Below are 21,392 nucleotides of genomic sequence, written 5' to 3' on the forward strand. Positions count from 1 at the left end.
CTTAATTGACTGAGCTACGACATCGCAAAAAGAGTTGAAACCAGAAGTTTTACTGAACTTACTTGGATCCTGCAGCCTCTCCGAGACACAAACCAGGGTTTTATACAACTGCCCCATGCACTCGAGCTATGTCAATAGGCCATTCTACCTTCTCGCCCTTACTTTATTATACACAAAAATCACAATAGCGTGATATATCAAATGAACAAATCCACAAGGGCCGTGATGAGAATTCGAACCTACGTCCGAGATGATCCGAGACGCTGCCTTAACCAGCCGAGATGTTGATGGCCTTTTTCCGGGTCTCTAAGACCCCGTTCCAAAACACACCTCAGTCTACACTGCACCTAGAAATCTCCTTCCTGCTCCCAGGAACGCTTCTAAAGTCTACATTCAATCATTTCAAAGTTCGGCTCTGGGCCCTGATTCCAGCCAGTGAGTGCCAGGCACTCGCCTTGTAAGACCCTGCCCCTTCGAGGCTTAAGGCCAACCAGCTAGTCAGTGTCTGGCACCCCAGCTTTAAACCATTAACCCCCCCCCCCCACAGTTCAGGCTTGTGTCTGCCTGGTGAGGTAAATTTTACTCCCGTAGGCTGGTACTAAAACTGATTCGATCTGTTCTTGCTTGGACAACCCCTCTCTTGTTCTCTCACTGTTGGTAACCACCAGACATTGGGGAAAAAGGCCTTGTTTGGCCCAAGGTTAACTGGAGAACGAATGTTATGGTTCCAGACTGATTGATTGCTCCACCTGTCATGGCCATGGTGAGTGAACGGAAGGAGAGAGGGGGCGAGAGGGGAGGGGAGGAGGGGCAAGATCGAAGAGGGTAAAAGGAAGGGGGGGGGGGGAGCGAGGCCCTGTTACAGCAGGCCGTTACAACCATAAGGCCTTAAACCAACGAGTTTCGCATACGTGACTGAGGAATATCAAGTGCCTATTACTAGCCTATACACAACCTAACAGATAAGCCGTGTTTACATTTTACTAACCCATTTTAGCAGTAGTACAAACATTAACATTCAGTGGTTTATTAACATTATCAATTATTTGCTTAATATGCTACGTACATAAATCCCCAAACTTGTGTACAGGTAAACACCTAGCAGGATAACTTTTATATATACAGTCCATTTTGAGTTAATAAAAATAAATTAAAGTAAGTTCAATAAATTAATAATTTAATCTATATAAATAAAAATGGAACTGCTCGTTTGTTCAAAATCGCTAATCTCCGAAAGTTCTTCACCGATTGCTTTGAAATTTTCACACAACGTTCCATTCGAATATGAGCAGGTTTTTATATACATACTATATAGATGTCACGTGTGTGACGGTAAAAAAGCATGCTATATCTGAAAAACTGTGTTTTTCATGTGAGGGAAATCTTCGAAACCTCTTTACCAATTGCTTTGAAACGTTGACACAACATTGCATTGGAATAGGCGCGTCTTTTTATATATCTACTATATACATGCCTCACCTGTGACAGGAAAAAAAACATGATTTTTTTTTAAAACAGCGCCATCTGTTGGACGTAAGACCAACACACGCTGTAATCTCCGAAAGTTCTTCACCAATTGATTTGAAATTTCGACACAACATTGTATTTGAATAGGCGTCTCTTTTTATATACCTACTATATAGATGCAACCCCTGTGACAGGTAAAAACATTCGTTTTTGAAAAACAGCGCCATCTGTTGCACATAATGGCAACATGCACTCTATATTAAATATGTCACGAATTCCATTTCAATGTTTCCGATTGCATTGATAAATTTTATTTTCATAGTTTTCGATTTATTTTATTTTTTAGTTAATTTTTTTGTGTGACATTGTGTTGGAATTGAGCTGTGTTGTTTACCAAACCATTAATTTCATAAGTATAAGTATAGTTGCCACACCTGTGACCGGTAAAACTATGCTTTTCTTGAAAAAAAGTGCCATCTGTTGCATGTAAGAGCAACACACATGTTATACTTTGATATGTTACAGATCCATTTCAATGTTTCTGATTGCATTGATAAATTGAATTTTCATAGATTTTGATTTATTTTCATTTTGATTTAATTATTTTGTGTGAATTGTGTTGGAATTGAGCTGTGTTGTTTTCCAGACCGTTCATTTCGTGAGTTTAGTATGTTTTTATATTTTTCTCATATTTTCATTTCATTTTTTAACTGTTTTATTTATATTTCAGTGATGTGAACATCAGACCATTTGGGAAGGCATCGGATGAGGAAGTGGGGAATGGTGGGGATTACGAGGGAATGGCATAAGTGAGAGATGGTGCGGAGGACGAGGGGGACAAGGGACTGGGTAATGGTGGGGAAGGACGAGGTGACGGGGAAATTTGGGATGGTGGAATGGAGAATGGTGGTGAGGACAAAGGGACAGGGGAGTGGGGCATGGTGGGAAGGAAGAGGGGATGGTGGAGTGGGGAATGGTTGGGAGGCCGAGGAGATGGGTGATGGGGTAATGGTGGTGAGGACTGGGGGACAGGGAAGGTTGCTGTGGCTCAGCAACGCACATGCGTTGCTGAGCCACAGCAACGCGTGGCCGGGTACTACCAGTATATAAATAAATTAACACACAAAATCCTGCTGGAAAATTATTCCGCATGTTTATGGTTCTTCGAACCAGGATAGTCTAGAGAGCTAGACTATTATTGAATTAAATAACCAGTGCAATTAACATGTATATATATTAGTAAATATAGCTGCAAAAGTAAGCTGCTTTAAATCACTGTAGCCTCACTCAGTCAATCTCAGCCAGCAGTACACAGAAGTTACTGCAAACAACAAGCACCATCATTGTTCCAAGGAATCAACCAAAGAACAAAAATACGTTCAATTAAATATCCAATGAGTGGAAAAACACTCAAACATAGAGATAGAGCTACACATTGGCAAATGTATCCACCAAATAAGTGAAGTTTTATATCTGCAGAGTGTGAAGCCAAACTTAAAACCAACCAAATTTGTGACAGGGGTACCCACGAAATTTTGACACTAAATTTTTTAGCCATAGATTTGTGTTGTGTGATTTTTTATCACACAATCACACATGATGTGATTGTGTGATAAAATGTGTGATTTTTATTTTGCGAACAATAACTAACTAAACAATAACATAAATTAAATAATAGTGATAGAAACTAGTGCTACTAACACAGTAAAACAGCAGTTCTTGATTAGTCTCATCACTTAATAAACTAATTAACACCATTAAAATATAACAGGAGATTGAGATGGCTACTACCCATAAATGTATATATCTCTCTCTCTTGAGTTTAAAGAAAAACATCTAACAAATAAATAAAAAACTAATGTAAATATTGCACCATTCCATTTACTACAAAATATTATTCCATTTAACAAGTGCCAGCCCTTACATAGGGTACAACGTGAGCAGGTTGAATTCCAACGTGAACGTGAGAGGGAACAGCTTGAAGTAAAAGAACGTGATCTGGAGATACAACGTGAACACAGTAAGAAACAAGCCAATAATGCTCTAGAATACCGTAGAAAAGAACTCGACTTGAAAACTACACACTACACTCGGCGCCAACAAGCTGAAGCTAAACTTCCAGTAAGCTTTAGCATCTCCCAGGCAAGTAAGTTAATGCCACCATTCGTTGAGACAGAGATAGATGTGTTTTTTACTACTTTTGAGGCCCTAGCTAAAAAACTTAGCTGGCCTGAAGATCAGTGGTCTATACTTCTCAGAGTGCATCTCACAGGTAGAGCTGCAGTTACTCTCAGTACCTTAGCGTCTGAGAATGACTACAATATCCTAAAGCAAGCCGTTCTAGACGCCTACCTTCTCTCCACTGAAAGCTACAGACGGAAATTCCGTGATTATCTAAAGACAAGTGCCACCATCTATTTAGAATTTGCCAATACTAAGAAAAGATATTTCATGAAATGGCTGGAAGCAGCCCATGTTTCGACATTTTCAGAACTCGTCAACCTCATTCTAGTCGAGGAATTCTTTCGGCGTGTTCCTGCTCCCATCCATCTTCACTTAGCAGACAAAGAGGAAATCGACCTCATCAGATGTGCGAAGTCGGCTGACACCTACAGTCTTATCCACAGTTTAACAGCTGACACATCTTCCAGTAAGAAGTCTTGGTCTAATTATGATAAAGTTAGTACCAATCAAGCAAACTCTCAATTACATTGTAAGTATTGCAAGCTCTATGGACATACCATAGATAAATGTGGAAAAGCCCAATACAAAGGCTATAGTGAAACTCCTAAACCCAAACCGACTCTTCCTAAGTCCGGTAAGCCTGTGATGAATATTGGTGTTCCTTTTAATGATCTTTCTCTCTTCAGCAAACACCTATACCCTGGAACTGTTTCTGCCAACAGTACAGATTCGAAGGGATGTTTCAAAGTGAAGATCTTGAGGGACACAGCTGCTCTTCAGTCAATAATTTTGAAATCGGCTGTGCCTAACATCACCTACACGGGGAGACGGTCCTGATCACTGACCTCACTGCTACCACTCCGTATCCACTCGCCTGAGTCCACCTAGATTGTCCTTTCAAGTCCAAGTCCTTGAGTCCAAGTCGCCATCCGGGAAAAGCCTTTTCCCATGTCAGGGGTACAACTTCTCCTGGGGCAACGACTTGGCCGAAGATATACAACCTTTCAACTTGATCATCATAGACAAACTCCAGGTATGTGACTCTGTCATGGAAAACCCTATCCTGAAGTATATCCCAGCAGAGGTCCAAGAAAGTCATGAAGTCTCTCCTCCGGTTTTGGTGACAACCCGTGTGCAAGGTGCACGCCCGCAAACAGCTGACTCTGCTTCAACAGCTGTCCCTCAAGACCATCAGAATCTGCCACCGAATCTCACTATGCTTGAGTTCCGTAAGTTGCAGAGGGAGGATCCCTCATTAACACCATTATTCTTCCAAGCCGAGACTCAATCTGATTGTATTCCTGGGTTCTTTATAGAGAACCAGTTGCTCTACCGGAGGTACCGACCCAGTAAACTAACAGAGGATGACGATTGGGCTAATGTCGACCGACTAGTAGTTCCCACCAGCCTACGGCCCAATATTCTACACCTGGCCCACGGAGCGCTTTCTCACTACGGTTTTAATAAAACCTATCACGCCATCAGACAAGAATATTACTGGCCAGATATGATTAAGGATGTAAAAACGTATGTACAACTGTGTCATACATGTCAGATGGCAAGAAAACCTAACATCCCTATTCCCAAGGCTCCTTTGATTCCTATCCCGGTGCCTTCGGAACCCTTTCACAGACTCATCATAGACTGTGTTGGTCCTTTACCCCGGACCAGTTCTGGCAACGCTTATATACTAACCACTCGGGAGCCGGTCGGCCGAGCGGACAGCACGCGGGACTTGTGATCCTGTGGTCCTGGGTTCGATCCCAGGCGCTGGCGAGAAACAATGGGCAGAGTTTCTTTCACCCTATGCCCCTGTTACCTAGCAGTAAAATAGGTACCTGGGTGTTAGTCAGCTGTCACGGGCTGCTTCCTGGGGGTGGAGGCATGGTCGAGGACCGGGCCGCGGGGACACTAAAGCCCCGAAATCATCTCAAGATAACCTCAAGATAGAACACCTACATTGACCTCAGTGTTGCACAACCAGGTGGCGCTGCCACCCACAGGGAAGCAGCCAAATCCCATAAGTATAGAGAACTGGATCACCACTACAATTTTGTCCCTATTGCTTCTGAGACACTCGGCGCCTGGGGTAAAAGTGCTACCAGTTTTTGAAGGAACTGGGTTCTAGGCTCATTGAAACAACAAGGGACCCTAGAGCTGTCAGCTTTCTTTTCCAGCGCCTCAGCGTGGCGATACAGAGGGGAAATGCGCACTGCATCCAGGGTTCCTGCCCGCCATCTGAGGAGCTGGAGGAACTCGATAACCTATGATAACCATCTTTGTAACCTATATGCAACTCCTTTTTTGTAACAAAGTTCAAATAAAGCAAATATATATGCGTACATACAAAAGAATGGGGGTGGTAGGAGAAGATAATATTGGTGTTCAGTGAAAAACCACAAGGTCTCTTCTGAATACTTTTTATTTTATTTTCCGAGGCTATGGGTCCCCACATTGGTACCAGAGGTGGTACCCTCACAAACTTAAAATATATATATATATATATATATATATATATATATATATATATATATATATATATATATATATATATATATATATATATATATATATATATATAGATATATATATATATAGATATATATATAGATATATATATATAGATATATATATATAGATATATATAGATATATATATATATATATATATATATATATATATATATATATATATATATATATGTATATATATATATATGTCGTACCTAGTAGCCAGAACGCACTTTTCAGCCTACTATGCAAGGCCCGATTTGCCTAATAAGCCAAGTTTTCCTGAATTAATATTTTTTCTCTAATTTTTTTCTTATGAAATGATAAAGCTACCCATTTCATTATGTATGAGGTCAATTTTATTTTACTGGAGTTAAAATTAACGTAGATATATGACCGAACCTAACCAACCCTACCTAACCTAACCTAACCTATCTTTATAGGCTAGGTTAGGTTAGGTAGCAGAAAAAGTTAGGTTAGGTTAGGTTAGGTAGGTTAGGTAGTCGAAAAAACATTAATTCATGAAAACTTAGCTTATTAGGCAAATCGGGCCTTGCATAGTAGGCTGAGAAGTGCGTTCTGGCTACTAGGTACGACATATATATATATATATATATATATATATATATATATATATATATATATATATATATATATATATATATATATATATATATGTCGTACCTAGTAGCCAGAACGCACTTCTCGGCCTACTATGCAAGGCCCGATTTGCCTAATAAGCCAAGTTTTCCTGAATTAATATATTTTCTCTAATTTTTTTCTTATGAAATGATAAAGCTACCCATTTCATTATGTATGAGGTAAATTTTTTGTTACTGGAGTTAAAATTAACGTAGATATATGACCGAACCTAACCAACCCTACCTAACCTAACCTAACCTATCTTTACAGGTTAGGTTAGGTTAGGTAGCCGAAAAAGTTAGGTTAGGTTAGATTAGGTAGGTTAGGTAGTAGAAAAACAATTAATTCATAAAAACTTGGCTTATTAGGCAAATCGGGCCTTGCATAGTAGGCTGAGAAGTGCGTTCTGGCTACTAGGTACGACATATATATATATATATATATATATATATATATATATATATATGTCGTACCTAGTAGCCAGAACTCACTTCTCAGCCTACTATGCATGGCCCGATTTGCCTAATAAGCCTAGTTTTCATGAATTAATGTTTTTTAGACAACCTAACCTACCTAACCTAACCTAACCTAACGTTTTCGGCTACCTAACCTAACCTAACCTATAAAGATAGGTTAGGTTAGGTTAGGTAGGGTTGGTTAGGTTCGGTCATATATCTACGTTAATTTTAACTCCAATAAAAAAAAATTGACCTCATACATAATGAAATGGGTAGCTTTATCATTTCATAAGAAAAAAATTAGAGAAAATATATTAATTCAGTAAATCTTGGCTTATTAGGCAAATCGGGCCTCGCATAGTAGGCTGAGAAGTGAGTTCTGGCTACTAGGTACGACATATATATATATATATATATATATATTTATATATATGTCGTACCTAATAGCCAGAACGCACTTCTCAGCCTACTATTCAAGGCCCGATTTGCCTAATAAGCCAAGTTTTCATGAATTAATGTTTTTTCGTCTACCTAACCTACCTAACCTAACCTAACCTAGCTTTTTTTGGCTACCTAACCTAACCTTACCTATAAATATAGGTTAGGTTAGGTTAGGTAGGGTTGGTTAGGTTCGGTCATATATCTACGTTAATTTTAACTCCAATAAAAAAAAATTGACCTCATACATAGAGAAAAGGGTTGCTTTATCATTTCATAAGAAAAAAATTATAGTAAATATATTAATTCAGGAAAACTTGGCTTATTAGGCAAATCGGGCCTTGAATAGTAGGCTGAGAAGTGAGTTCTGGCTACTAGGTACGACATATATATATATATATATATATATATATATATATATATATATGTCGTACCTAGTAGCCAGAACTCACTTTTCAGCCTACAATGCAAGGCCCGATTTGCCTAATAAGCCAAGTTTTCCTGAATTAATATATTTTCTCTAATTTTTTTCTTATGAAATGATAAAGCAACCCATTTCATTATGTAAGAGGTCAATTTTTTTTTATTGGAGTTAAAATTAACGTAGATATATGACTGAACCTAACCAACCCTACCTAACCTAACCTAACCTATCTTTATAGGTTAGGTTAGGTTAGGTAGCCGAAAAAGTTAGGTTAGGTTAGGTTAGGTAGGTTAGGTAGTCGAAAAGCAATTAATTCATGAAAACTTGGCTTATTAGGCAAATCGGGCCTTGCATAGTAGGCTCAGAAGTGAGTTCTGGCTACTAGGTACGACATATATATATATATATATATATATATATATATATATATATATATATATATATATATATATATATATATATATATATATATATATTTATATATATATATATATATATTTATATATATATATATATATATTTATATATATATATATATATATATATATATATATATATATATATATATGTATAGATATATATATATATATATATATATATATATATATATATATATATATATATATATATATATATATATATATATATATATATATATATATATATATATATATATATATATATATATAAGCGTTCTGTTTTGTGTCTGGAGAGTTTCTCATGAGTAGGCTGGCCGTTTTTCTGGTTTTATAGTAAATCGTCAGTTGTATCCTCTGATTTTTGTCTGTAGGGATAACGTTTCTATTAACAATATCTTTCAGGACCCTTTCCTCCGTTTTATGAGCTGTGGAAAAGAAGTTCCTGTAAAATAGTCTAATAGGGGGTATAGGTGTTGCGTTGGTTGTCTCTTCAGAGGTTGCTTGGCGTTTCACTTTCCTTCTTATGATGTCTTCGACGAAACCATTGGAGAAGCCGTTGTTGACTAGGACCTGCCTTACCCTACAGAGTTCTTCGTCGACTTGCTTCCATTCTGAGCTGTGGCTGAGAGCACGGTCGACATATGCGTTAACAACACTCCTCTTGTACCTATCTGGGCAGTCGCTTTTGGCATTTAGGCACATTCCTATGTTCGTTTCCTTAGTGTAGACTGCAGTGTGGAAACCTCCGCTCTTTTCCATGACTGTTACATCTAGAAAGGGCAGCTTCCCATCCTTTTCCATCTCGTAAGTGAAACGCAGCACAGAATTCCGCTCAAATGCCTCCTTCAACTCCTGCAGATGTCTGACATCAGGTACCTGTGTAAAAATGTCGTCAACATACCTGCAGTATATGGCCGGTTTCATGTTCATGTCGACTATGACTTTTTGCTCGATGGTACCCATGTAGAAGTTTGCAAACAGGACACCTAGGGGAGAACCCATGGCGACCCCATCTACTTGCTTATACATGTGCCCATCCGGGCTCAAGAAGGGTGCCTCTTTAGTACAAGCTTGAAGTAGTTTCCTTAGGATATTTTCTGGTATGTCAAGAGGAGTACAGGCTGGATCACGATACACTCTGTCGGCTATCATCCCAATTGTCTCGTCCACTGGTACGTTGGTGAACAGCGATTCTACGTCCAACGAGGCTCTTATTCCTGTGGCCCGTGTGCCCCGCAGTAAGTCAACAAATTCCTTTGGCGACTTCAGGCTGAAGGCGCAAGGGACATAAGGAGTCAGCAGGCCGTTGAGTCGCTTCGCTAGTCTGTACGTGGGTGTGGGTATCTGGCTAATGATTGGCCGAAGTGGGTTTCCAGGCTTGTGTGTCTTGACATTTCCATACGCATATCCAGGTTTATATTCCCTTATTATATTTATATAGGGAGGCACTACACATCAAGAAGTCAACACCAGCAATCAACAGCCAATTAATGCACAACTATATTCTACCCACCTCAAGACTCCGCTCCAATATAGAAGCATCAAGAAATATGGACCAATAGGCTTTCTACAATCACTTCTATTCAATACCCATTGTTTCGTGTTCTGTCTTGTGTTGATGAAATTAATACCTTATTAAATACCACCTCACCCCATCCACCTCACTCAAATGTAGATATAAACAAATCGGAGATGTGTAAGTTCTATTCAGTTGTGTATGTTTAAACTAAAGTCTTTTAAAATGTAATAAGTTTTACGAAACGCGCTCAAGTGTCGCGTCAGACTAGAAATAAAAATGAATTTTGGAGAATTGATTTTTGAATTACCACCAACATTGAAAAGAAATGTACAAAAGATTGAGAAAATTCGTGTTAGAATTATTAATCTTACTTTTTCGGTCATATTTAATAATATATGTCTACAGGAAAGACTGCTACCAAAATATACTAATATATATATATTTATATATATATATATATATATATATATATATATATATATATATATATATATATATATATATATATATATATATATATATATATATATATACATATATATATATTCATTCGCATGTAGTCCTGGGGACCATTCAGGCTTGTTTGCATATATATGTATATATATATATATATATATATATATATATATATATATATATATATATATATATATATATATATATATATATATATATATATATATATATATATATATATATATATATATATATATATATATATATATATATATATGCGAACAAGCCTGAATGGTCCCCAGGACATATGCAACTGAAAACTCACACCCCAGAAGTGACTCGAACCCATACTCCCAGAAGCAACGCAACTGGTATGTACAAGACGCCTTAATCCACTTGACCATCACGACCGGACAAAATGAGGTGATAGCCGAGGCTATATGAACCACCCCACCGCCGGCACTCGGATAGTTAATGCTATGCCCAAGATAACTATCCGAGTGCCGGCGGTGGGGTGGTTCATATAGCCTCGGCTATCACCTCATTTTGTCCGGTCGTGATGGTCAAGTGGATTAAGGCGTCTTGTACATACCAGTTGCGTTGCTTCTGGGAGTATGGGTTCGAGTCACTTCTGGGGTGTGAGTTTTCAGTTATATATATATATATATATGTATATTATTAAATATGACCGAAAAAGTAAGATTAATAATTCTAACACGAATTTTCTCAATCTTTCGTACATTTCTTTTCACTGTTGGAGGTAAATCAAAAATCAATTCTCCCAAAATTCATTTTTATTTCTAGTCTGACGCGACACGAGCGCGTTTCGTAAAACTTATTACATTTTCAAAGACTTTAGTTCACAAATACACAACTGAATAGAACTTACGCATCTCCGATTTTATATCTACATTTGAGTGAGGTGGAAGGGGTGATGTGGCATTAACACAAGACAGAACAAGATGTGGCATTAATAGGGTATTAATTTCATCAACACAAGACAGAACAAGAAGTGGTATTAATAGGGTATTAATTTCATCAACACAAGACAGAACACGAAACAATGGATATTGAATAGAAGTGTTTGTAGAAAGCCTATTGGTCCATATTTCTTGATGCTTCTATATTGGAGCGGAGTCTTGAGGTGGGTAGAATATAGTTGTGCATTAATTGGCTGTTGATTGCTGGTGTTGACTTCTTGATGTGTAGTGCCTCGCAAACGTCAAGCCGCCTGCTATCGCTGTATCTATCGATGATTTCTGTGTTGTTTACTAGGATTTCTCTGGCGATGGTTTGGTTGTGGGAAGAGATTATATGTTCCTTAATGGAGCCCTGTTGCTTATGCATCGTTAAACGCCTAGAAAGAGATGTTGTTGTCTTGCCTATATACTGGGTTTTTTGGAGCTTACAGTCCCCAGGGGTGCATTTGAAGGCATAGACGACGTTAGTCTCTTTTAAAGCGTTCTGTTTTGTGTCTGGAGAGTTTCTCATGAGTAGGCTGGCCGTTTTACTGGTTTTATAGTAAACCGTCAGTTGTATCCTCTGATTTTTGTCTGTAGGGATAACGTTTCTATTAACAATATCTTTCAGGACCCTTTCCTCCGTTTTATGAGCTGTGGAAAAGAAGTTCCTGTAAAATAGTCTAATAGGGGGTATAGGTGTTGTGTTAGTTGTCTCTTCAGAGGTTGCATGGCTTTTCACTTTCCTTCTTATGATGTCTTCGACGAAACCATTGGAGAAGCCGTTATTGACTAGGACCTGCCTAGTATATATATATATATATATATATATATATTGGTAGCAGTCTTTCTTGCAAACATATGTTTTTAAATATGACCGAAAAAGTGAGATTAATAATTCTAACATGAATTTTCTCAATATTTCGTATGTTTCTTTTTACTGTCAATAGTAATTGAGAAATCAGTTCTCCAAATTTCATTTTTATTTCTAGTCTGACGCGACGCTTGAACACGTTTCGTAATAACTTATTACATTTTCACAGACTTTAGTTTACACACACACAAGCGTAACCTGAAAACACTGAACAGAGTTTTACTATGCTTACATCTAAACAGCTTGTCTTATATACTTCATTTGGGTAAGGTGATATGTTGCAACAGTTTTGAATGAGGTGAACAAACTTTCAACACAAGACAGAACACGGAGCAATGGGTATAAATTGGATAAATGAGAGGGAAGAATGGCAGTAACTGCAAAGAGCCTATTGGCCCATATTTCCTCTTGATGCTTCTATATTGGCAGAGTCTTGAAGTGGGTAGAATATGGTTGTGCATTAATTGGCTGTTGATTGCTAATGTTGACTTCTTGATGTGAAGTGCCTCGCAGATGTCAAGCCGCCTGATAGATACAGCATCCAGGATTCGAACCCATGCGGTTCAGGATCACCCCTAAACGTACACAGTACCGTGACCACCGCACCAATGATTGTCTATAAGGATTGGTCAGTCCTGGTGCTTATTAACTAAGCTCCCTCCCTATTAGTGATATATATATATATATATATATATATATATATATATATATATATATATATATATATGCGAACAAGCCTGAATGGTCCCCAGGACAATATGCAACTGAAAACTCACACCCCAGAAGTGACTCGAACCCATACTCCCAGAAGCAACGCAACTGGTATGTACAAGACGCCTTAATCCACTTGACCATCACGACCGGACATAATGAGGTGATAGCCGAGGCTATTTGAACCACCCCACCGCCGGCACTCGGATAGTAATCTTGGGCATAGCATTTTACCAAATCACCTCATTCTTTGGGGCACACGTGAGGAACACAAATGCGAACAAGCCTGAATGGTCCCCAGGACAATATGCAACTGAAAACTCACACCCCAGAAGTGACTCGAACCCATACTCCCAGAAGCAACGCAACTGGTATGTACAAGACGCCTTAATCCACTTGACCATCACGACCGGACATAATGAGGTGATAGCCGAGGCTATTTGAACCACCCCACCGCCGGCACTCGGATAGTAATCTTGGGCATAGCATTTTACCAAATCACCTCATTCTTTGGGGCACACGTGAGGAACACAAATGCGAACAAGCCTGAATGGTCCCCAGGACAATATGCAACTGAAAACTCACACCCCAGAGTTATCCGAGTGCCGGCGGTGGGGTGGTTTAAATAGCCTCGGCTATCACTTCCTTATGTCCGGTCGTGATGGTCAAGCGGATTAAGGCGTCCCTGTACATACCAGTTGTGGGAGTATGGGTTCGAGTCACTTCTGGGGTGTGAGTTTTCAGTTGTATATAGTCCTGGGGACCATTCAGGCTTGTTTGCATTTGTGTTCCTCACGTGTGCCCCAAAGAATGAGGTGATGTGATAAAATGCTATGCCCAAGATTACCATCCGAGTGCCGGCGGGGAAGTGTTTCATATAGCCTCGGCTATCACTTCCTTATGTCCGGTCGTGATGGTCAAGCGGATTAAGGCGTCCCTGTACATACCAGTTGTGGGAGTATGGGTTCGAGTCACTTCTGGGGTGTGAGTTTTCAGTTGTATATAGTCCTGGGGACCATTCAGGCTTGTTTGCATTTGTGTTCCTCACGTGTGCCCCAAAGAATGAGGTGATTTGATAAAATGCTATGCCCAAGATTACCATCCGAGTGCCGGCGGGGAAGTGGTTCATATAGCCTCGGCTATCACTTCCTTATGTCCGGTCGTGATGGTCAAGCGGATTAAGGCGTCCCTGTACATACCAGTTGTGGGAGTATGGGTTCGAGTCACTTCTGGGGTGTGAGTTTTCAGTTGTATATAGTCCTGGGGACCATTCAGGCTTGTTTGCATTTGTGTTCCTCACGTGTGCCCCAAAGAATGAGGTGATTTGATAAAATGCTATGCCCAAGATTACCATCCGAGTGCCGGCGGGGAAGTGGTTCATATAGCCTCGGCTATCACTTCCTTATGTCCGGTCGTGATGGTCAAGCGGATTAAGGCGTCCCTGTACATACCAGTTGTGGGAGTATGGGTTCGAGTCACTTCTGGGGTGTGAGTTTTCAGTTGTATATAGTCCTGGGGACCATTCAGGCTTGTTTGCATTTGTGTTCCTCACGTGTGCCCCAAAGAATGAGGTGATTTGATAAAATGCTATGCCCAAGATTACCATCCGAGTGCCGGCGGGGAAGTGGTTCATATAGCCTCGGCTATCACTTCCTTATGTCCGGTCGTGATGGTCAAGCGGATTAAGGCGTCCCTGTACATACCAGTTGTGGGAGTATGGGTTCGAGTCACTTCTGGGGTGTGAGTTTTCAGTTGTATATAGTCCTGGGGACCATTCAGGCTTGTTTGCATTTGTGTTCCTCACGTGTGCCCCAAAGAATGAGGTGATTTGATAAAATGCTATGCCCAAGATTACCATCCGAGTGCCGGCGGGGAAGTGGTTCATATAGCCTCGGCTATCACTTCCTTATGTCCGGTCGTGATGGTCAAGCGGATTAAGGCGTCCCTGTACATACCAGTTGTGGGAGTATGGGTTCGAGTCACTTCTGGGGTGTGAGTTTTCAGTTGTATATAGTCCTGGGGACCATTCAGGCTTGTTTGCATATATATATAAATATATATATATATATATATATATATATATATATATATATATATATATATATATATATATATATATATATATATTTAGGGGTACCACCACTGGTTTAATTAAAGGGACCCACATCCTCGAAGAAGAAAATAAATAGTGTTCAGAGAAGACCTTGTGGATTCTCACTGAATACTTTAATCTTTTCCTCTCCTACCACCCCTATTATTTTTTTTATTTTTTTTTATTTGATTTTATTGCAATGCTACAGTTTACAGAAAACACACACTTATACAACAATATACCAATCAGTGTTCGAAGACCTCGTCCAGCTCCTCGGGAGTCGGGTGTGTACCCAAGATACAGCACGCATTTCCCCTCTGAACAGCGACACTGAGGCGCTGAAACATAAAACTGGCCGCTCTTGGGTCTCTAGTCTTCCCAATGAGTTCCTCGCCCAGCTCCTTCAGGAACTTAAGTGCACATTTACCCCAGGCGCCCAGAGTCTCAGAGCTTATTGGCACGAACCTGTAACAACGTTCTAGGTCCCTGTACTTGTTAGTTTTCTGGGTCTCCCTGAAGGTGGCCGCCCCGCCTCCCTCAGCTGCGCTGAAAGGTAGATAGGTATCAGCCAATGTGGATGCACACGTGTAGTCCCACACGACCTGTTTACCTTCCCTCCACGGCTGCAGGGTGACTCCATCTGGGCGTTTTTGGCTGTTGTCAGGTCTGCACAACTGAGGTTCCCTTTGTGCTGGGCATCCAGCTGAAGCCAAACTTCTCTTGATGATGTCATTGACTGCTTCATGTCTGGCAATCTTTCTCTGTGTCTTACGACAGATGAGACCATGGCTGCCGTATTGGTCTGCCCGTGCATGGCCGCAAATACACCAGTGCTCGGTGGAGATAGGAGCGGCAAGGCGCAGAGCAACACCAATACTTAGGGTCCGATGGTCCAGGCGGGTGCCCAAGGCGGAATTAGGGACTGCCAACAGGAAGTCCACGGCATGGGGCGCTTGCACAGCTAGAAGACGCGCTTTGTCCTTCCTGGAAGCTGCCTCCAGCAATGATGTGGCGATGTTCTATATATATATATATATATATATATATATATATATATATATATATATATATATATATATATATATATATATATATATATATATATATATATATATATAATATATATATATATATATATATATATATATATATATATATAATATATATATATATATATATATATATATATATATATATATATATAATATATATATATATATATATATATATATATATATATATATATATATATATATATATATATATATATATATATATATATATATATAAGTCGCTGGTGATGCATTCATATCCAGGTGTTTTAATTCGTGGATATAATTAGTCAGGACCCAGCCAGTGAAGTGTGTCGCACCTGATTTGGGAACAGACCTGTGAGATTTATATTCATTTAATATATATGAATTTATATCGAATTTATATTTATGCCAATTTATATATTTCGATAGCAATTTGTATGCTGTTTGGCGGACTGCATTTCTGCATAATTCTCACAAATCGATCCTTACACATTAGGGGGGTTTATATCAAATTTATATATATGCAGCAAATCAAACTAGAGTATTAAACTACATATATTAGTATATAAATTGAGGGGGTGCCTTATCTAATTGTATGGCAGGCTTAGTCCACCAGGTATAGCTAGGATGTAGACACCAAATTATCCTCGTGAGAGGCTAGCTTCCAACACCCATAGTAATTGATGTACAAAGATTAATTCTTGCTTCCTCTTCTTGTTCCTGTCAAAGGGCACTAGCTGTAAAGCAGGAATCCTAATATATGACAGCTATATCAGAGAAAACACTGTATATTATATAAGATAAGGACGAAGGCTTAATTACCTGTATTTAGTGGCTCGTTCGCGTCCTAACCAGTTCGCCCTATATCTACTTAACATTAACTGGCCAGAAATGATTAGATAAACGGGTTTCGGTAAGACACTTCCCTTGTTCAGATGTTGACTGCGTGTTGATGATGGTAGAGCACTAATTTGATCTCCATAACACTTGGTCCAAGAGAATTATAGGAGCTGAGTTTGCTCCTCCCACTATGGTCTTAACTATGGCTGAACTTCACCACCACTGACACTCCTGGCTCTCCTTGTCCAGATGTCAATAAGTCATAGAAGGGGTCACAATTACTTTATTTTGATACTGATAATTAAGTTAATTCAAATGAGATGCTTTTACGATATTAAAAGTCCAAAGACTAATGTATTTAAGAATAATTCCCAACAGAATAGGTGGTGAATTTATAGTACTATGTGGCAATGATATCCCGTTTTCTATTGACGGAAAAATCCACTACAAGCTACTTTTTCTATGGGTTAACTTGTGTATACAACGGCAGCAGCAATATTATCTGCCTATTGCATGTAATATTATTAAATGGTGTCGGATTTTCCGATACCTGACGATAAGCCAGGCTGGGATGACAGACACCTGACCAAGCCATACTAAATGGCTAAATGGCTAAATCTCATAACGACAACTTGAAATAAATATCGTATCGTACCTAATGGTAAATGTGTTGGGTCAACTACTGACACAGTAGTTCGATCCCAACAGTAAGCATGGACATAGACGACAACGGAGAGAGCAGGTAGCCTTTCTAGTCGACACGTGCAGATCTTAAATACTTTCCCATGAGCTTCGATAAAGAAACCACTGAGTCTCTGATCAACTGAAGATCTCATTACCTTAGAAAGTATTGTATCCGGTAAAATTTTATTGTATTATATGTATATTGATGGCCATTAAATAATTATATTTACAAATTTTGCCGGTTATGATGCACGAGAAAACCACAGAATGGGTATGCCCTTGTTTTATAATACAAAATCTCTTACCTTATATATATATGCTGTGTATAGTGGTAACAGGTTATTACTTATTAGTTACCCAACAGGTGCAGTTCAAGGGAGGCAAAAATAACATCGAGTTGTTCTAGTGCAACATGAATTCAGTATTCACGGTGTCTATTAGGGCTTAAGCCAACGTGTTTTCCATACATGACTGAGGAATATCAAGTGAGTATTACTAAGCTAAACACACCCTAACAGATAAGCAGTGTATACATTTTACTAACCCATTTTAGCAATAGCACTTAATATTCAGTAGTTTATTACTTTTATCAATTATTTCACTATTAGGCTATGTACATAAACCCCCAAAACTTGTGTACAGGTAAACACCTATCAGAAAAACTTTTAAATATACAGTCCACTTTGAGTTACTAATAATAAATTGAAGTAAGTATATATATATATATATATATATATATATATATATATATATATATATATATATATATATATATATATAAACATATATATATATATATATATATATATATATATATATATAGTTTTTATATATATATATATATATATATATATATATATATATATATATATATATAAACTAACAAAATCCTGCCAGGAAAATACCCCACAATAGCATCTATGGCACAGGAAGTGTGATGGAGTATCTATGTCACCTGGAGTGTGATGGAGTATCTATGGCACAGGGAGTGTGATGGTGTATCTATGGCACCCAGAGTGTGATGGAATACCTGGAGTGTGATGGAATATATATCTTTGGCACCTAGAGGGTGATAGAGTATTTATGGCTTGGGAGTGTGATGGAGAACCTTTGGAACAGGGAGTGTCATAGAGAATTTATAGCACCTAGAGTGTGATGAAGTTTTTATGGCACCTGGAGAGTGATGGAGTACCTATGATACCTAAAGTGTGATGGAGTATCAACGGCTCTGGGAGAGTGATGTAACATCTATGGCACTGCAGGAGTATGATGGAGTGTGTATTGTACAGGGAGTGTGATAGAATATCTTTGACACCGGGTGTCTGATGGAATATTTATGGCACCGGAAGTGTGATGGAGTATCTATACCAACAAACAATTTTAGGTTGCCACAACATAACGGGAATGGTTTTGAATGTTGTGGCAATGTTTATTTTGAGGTTTTGGAGATGATTTTGTGTGGAGTCGTAAATAGGTTGCCAGAACTTACTGCACAACTTTGGCTAAACAAAATCTGAGACCTTGTGGCAACCTTAAATATTGCATAGAAGTAGTTACTGTAATTGATGGTATATAGAGAAAACATAGATATATAAAAAAATTGTAAGTGGAATAAAACAGTGCGAGCATAATAAAAGAGACAACAAATTTATATTTGTTTCAGTTATTTCACTTAATGCTAAATCTGTGGTGGTGGTGGTGGTGGGTGGTTGTTGATTGCTGTGGTTTGTGGCATCTGTGATGGATACTTGTAGTGGTGGATGATTGTTGGTGGTAGTGGTGGTTAATGGTTGGTGGTTGACAGTTGGTGGTAGTTATGGTTGTTGTTTGTGGGTGGTGGTTGATTGATATTGCTGATGGCAGCTGTGGTTAATAGTTGTTGTTGGTAGTATTGGTGGTTCATGGTTGGTGATAGTAGGGGTTGATGGTTGGAGGTAGTTGATTGTTAGGATTGGAAGCAGCGGTCCAATGGGTCCCTCCCAACCAGCTTAATTGGGTCCTCTTACAACCAGCTTAATTGGGTCCTCTTACAACCAGCTTAATTGGGTCCTCTTACAACCACCTTACCTGGGGTCCCTCACTACCACCTTACCTGGGGTCCCTCACTACCACCTTACCTGGGGTCCCTCACTACCACCTTACCTGGGGTCCCTCACTACCACCTTACCTGGGGTCCCTCACTACCACCTTACCTGGGGTCCCTCACTACCACCTTACCTGGGGTCCCTCACTACCACCTTACCTGGGGTCCCTCACTACCACCTTACCTGGGGTCCCTCACTACCACCTTACCTGGGGTCCCTCACTACCACCTTACCTGGGGTCCCTCACTACCACCTTACCTGGGGTCCCTCACTACCACCTTACCTGGGGTCCCTCACTACCACCTTACCTGGGGTCCCTCACTACCACCTTACCTGGGGTCCCTCACTACCACCTTACCTGGGGTCCCTCACTACTGGTGGTGGAGCGCCAGGAGGGAGACGCTCGGGTGAGGTGCTGGCTTGTACTGTTGAGCTGGTCGCTCTGCAGCACCATGTTATGCTCAGCCGTCAGCGTCTTCCCGCCGCCACTAAGTCCGGGAATGCTGGCCACGGCATTGGTTACAGTACTTGCCAGTGGGTGTGGCTGACTCCTGGTCTTGTCATTGGTCAATATCCTTGCCAGTGGGTGTGGCTAAACTGATTCTTGGTGTTGTCATTGGTTAATGACCTTGCCAGTGGGTGTGGCTATTCAATATAGGGAGAGAATATCAATATAGGGAGAATATCTGCTCATCTGTCTGTCTGTCCAGGGTTAGAGACGAGATGCTTGTGGCTGGCATCACACAGTTGTTCATAGAGACGGGTCTGGGATAGGAGCATCAGATGGTTGGGATCAGTCCTGTAAAGAAAGAGTAACATTCTAGATTTATTCGCCATTAATGTGAATTCTGCATTAAATTTAAATATCTGTCTGTTCGAGGTTGGCGGCCAGATTGGGAAAACAAGGAAGAAGTGTGTGAAAGAAGGGAGAGGGTGGGACAGTAGCAAGATATGGGGAAGGAGTTGAATGTGGGAGAATGGGTGAGATGGGAAAGTAGGTCACTATTGTCTTAGATTTAGCTACTCAGAACGAAATGTCCATGTAGCACGGGCAATAGTGAGCCTGCAACTGAGTTAGGGTATGCACCATGACCTTGTTACTGTGATATCTGCGACAAAGCTTTAAATGGTGATGGTGTTTTCTCATCCTGTCACGTTTCTTTTCTGCTTCTGTTTTAGTGCACTTCTTTTAGTCTTACTTTAATAACATTATCTTGGTGGCAAATATAGATGCACAGTGTTCACTTGTGTGTCTCATTCTTCAACTACTTTTCTAATCATTGTAGTCGCTTTGGATTTTGCATCTAATGCAGCTGCTCTCGTTGGATTAATGTTGAGTTTGATGCACTGTGCTTCAGTTGCTTCACTTTCCAGTAAGTAATGCAATAGTAGCGCCTCTGTTTCTGTTCCACAGATATGACACTCTTTAACTATTAGATTTATTACCTCCCATCAGCACTTGTAACTAAGTCTAAGTCCTGGAGTCCCCTCATCTTGGGAAGGAACCACGTTCTACTGCAATGTTTCTGGATATCTTTTTGCCAGGCTTGAACGAGTAGTACCCAGTGGCCTGTCTGTACCACATCGAAGCGGA

General features: G+C 39.6%; 1 protein-coding gene across 1 annotated transcript in view; it reads right to left on the bottom strand.

Annotated features, from left to right (window-relative positions):
• The window catches only part of LOC138373274 (ionotropic receptor 93a-like), a 398,668-nt gene extending 378,431 nt beyond the window's left edge, over positions 1-20,237 (bottom strand). Inside the window, exon 1 of the mRNA XM_069339316.1 lies at positions 20,157-20,237. The gene's annotated coding sequence lies outside the window, so the exon portion shown is untranslated. The remainder of the gene's footprint in view (positions 1-20,156) is intronic.
• Positions 20,238-21,392: the final 1,155 nt, after the last annotated feature.

The sequence above is a fragment of the Procambarus clarkii genome, chromosome 41 (genome assembly GCF_040958095.1).
Source record: "Procambarus clarkii isolate CNS0578487 chromosome 41, FALCON_Pclarkii_2.0, whole genome shotgun sequence".
In the NCBI taxonomy this organism is placed as follows: domain Eukaryota; kingdom Metazoa; phylum Arthropoda; class Malacostraca; order Decapoda; family Cambaridae; genus Procambarus; species Procambarus clarkii.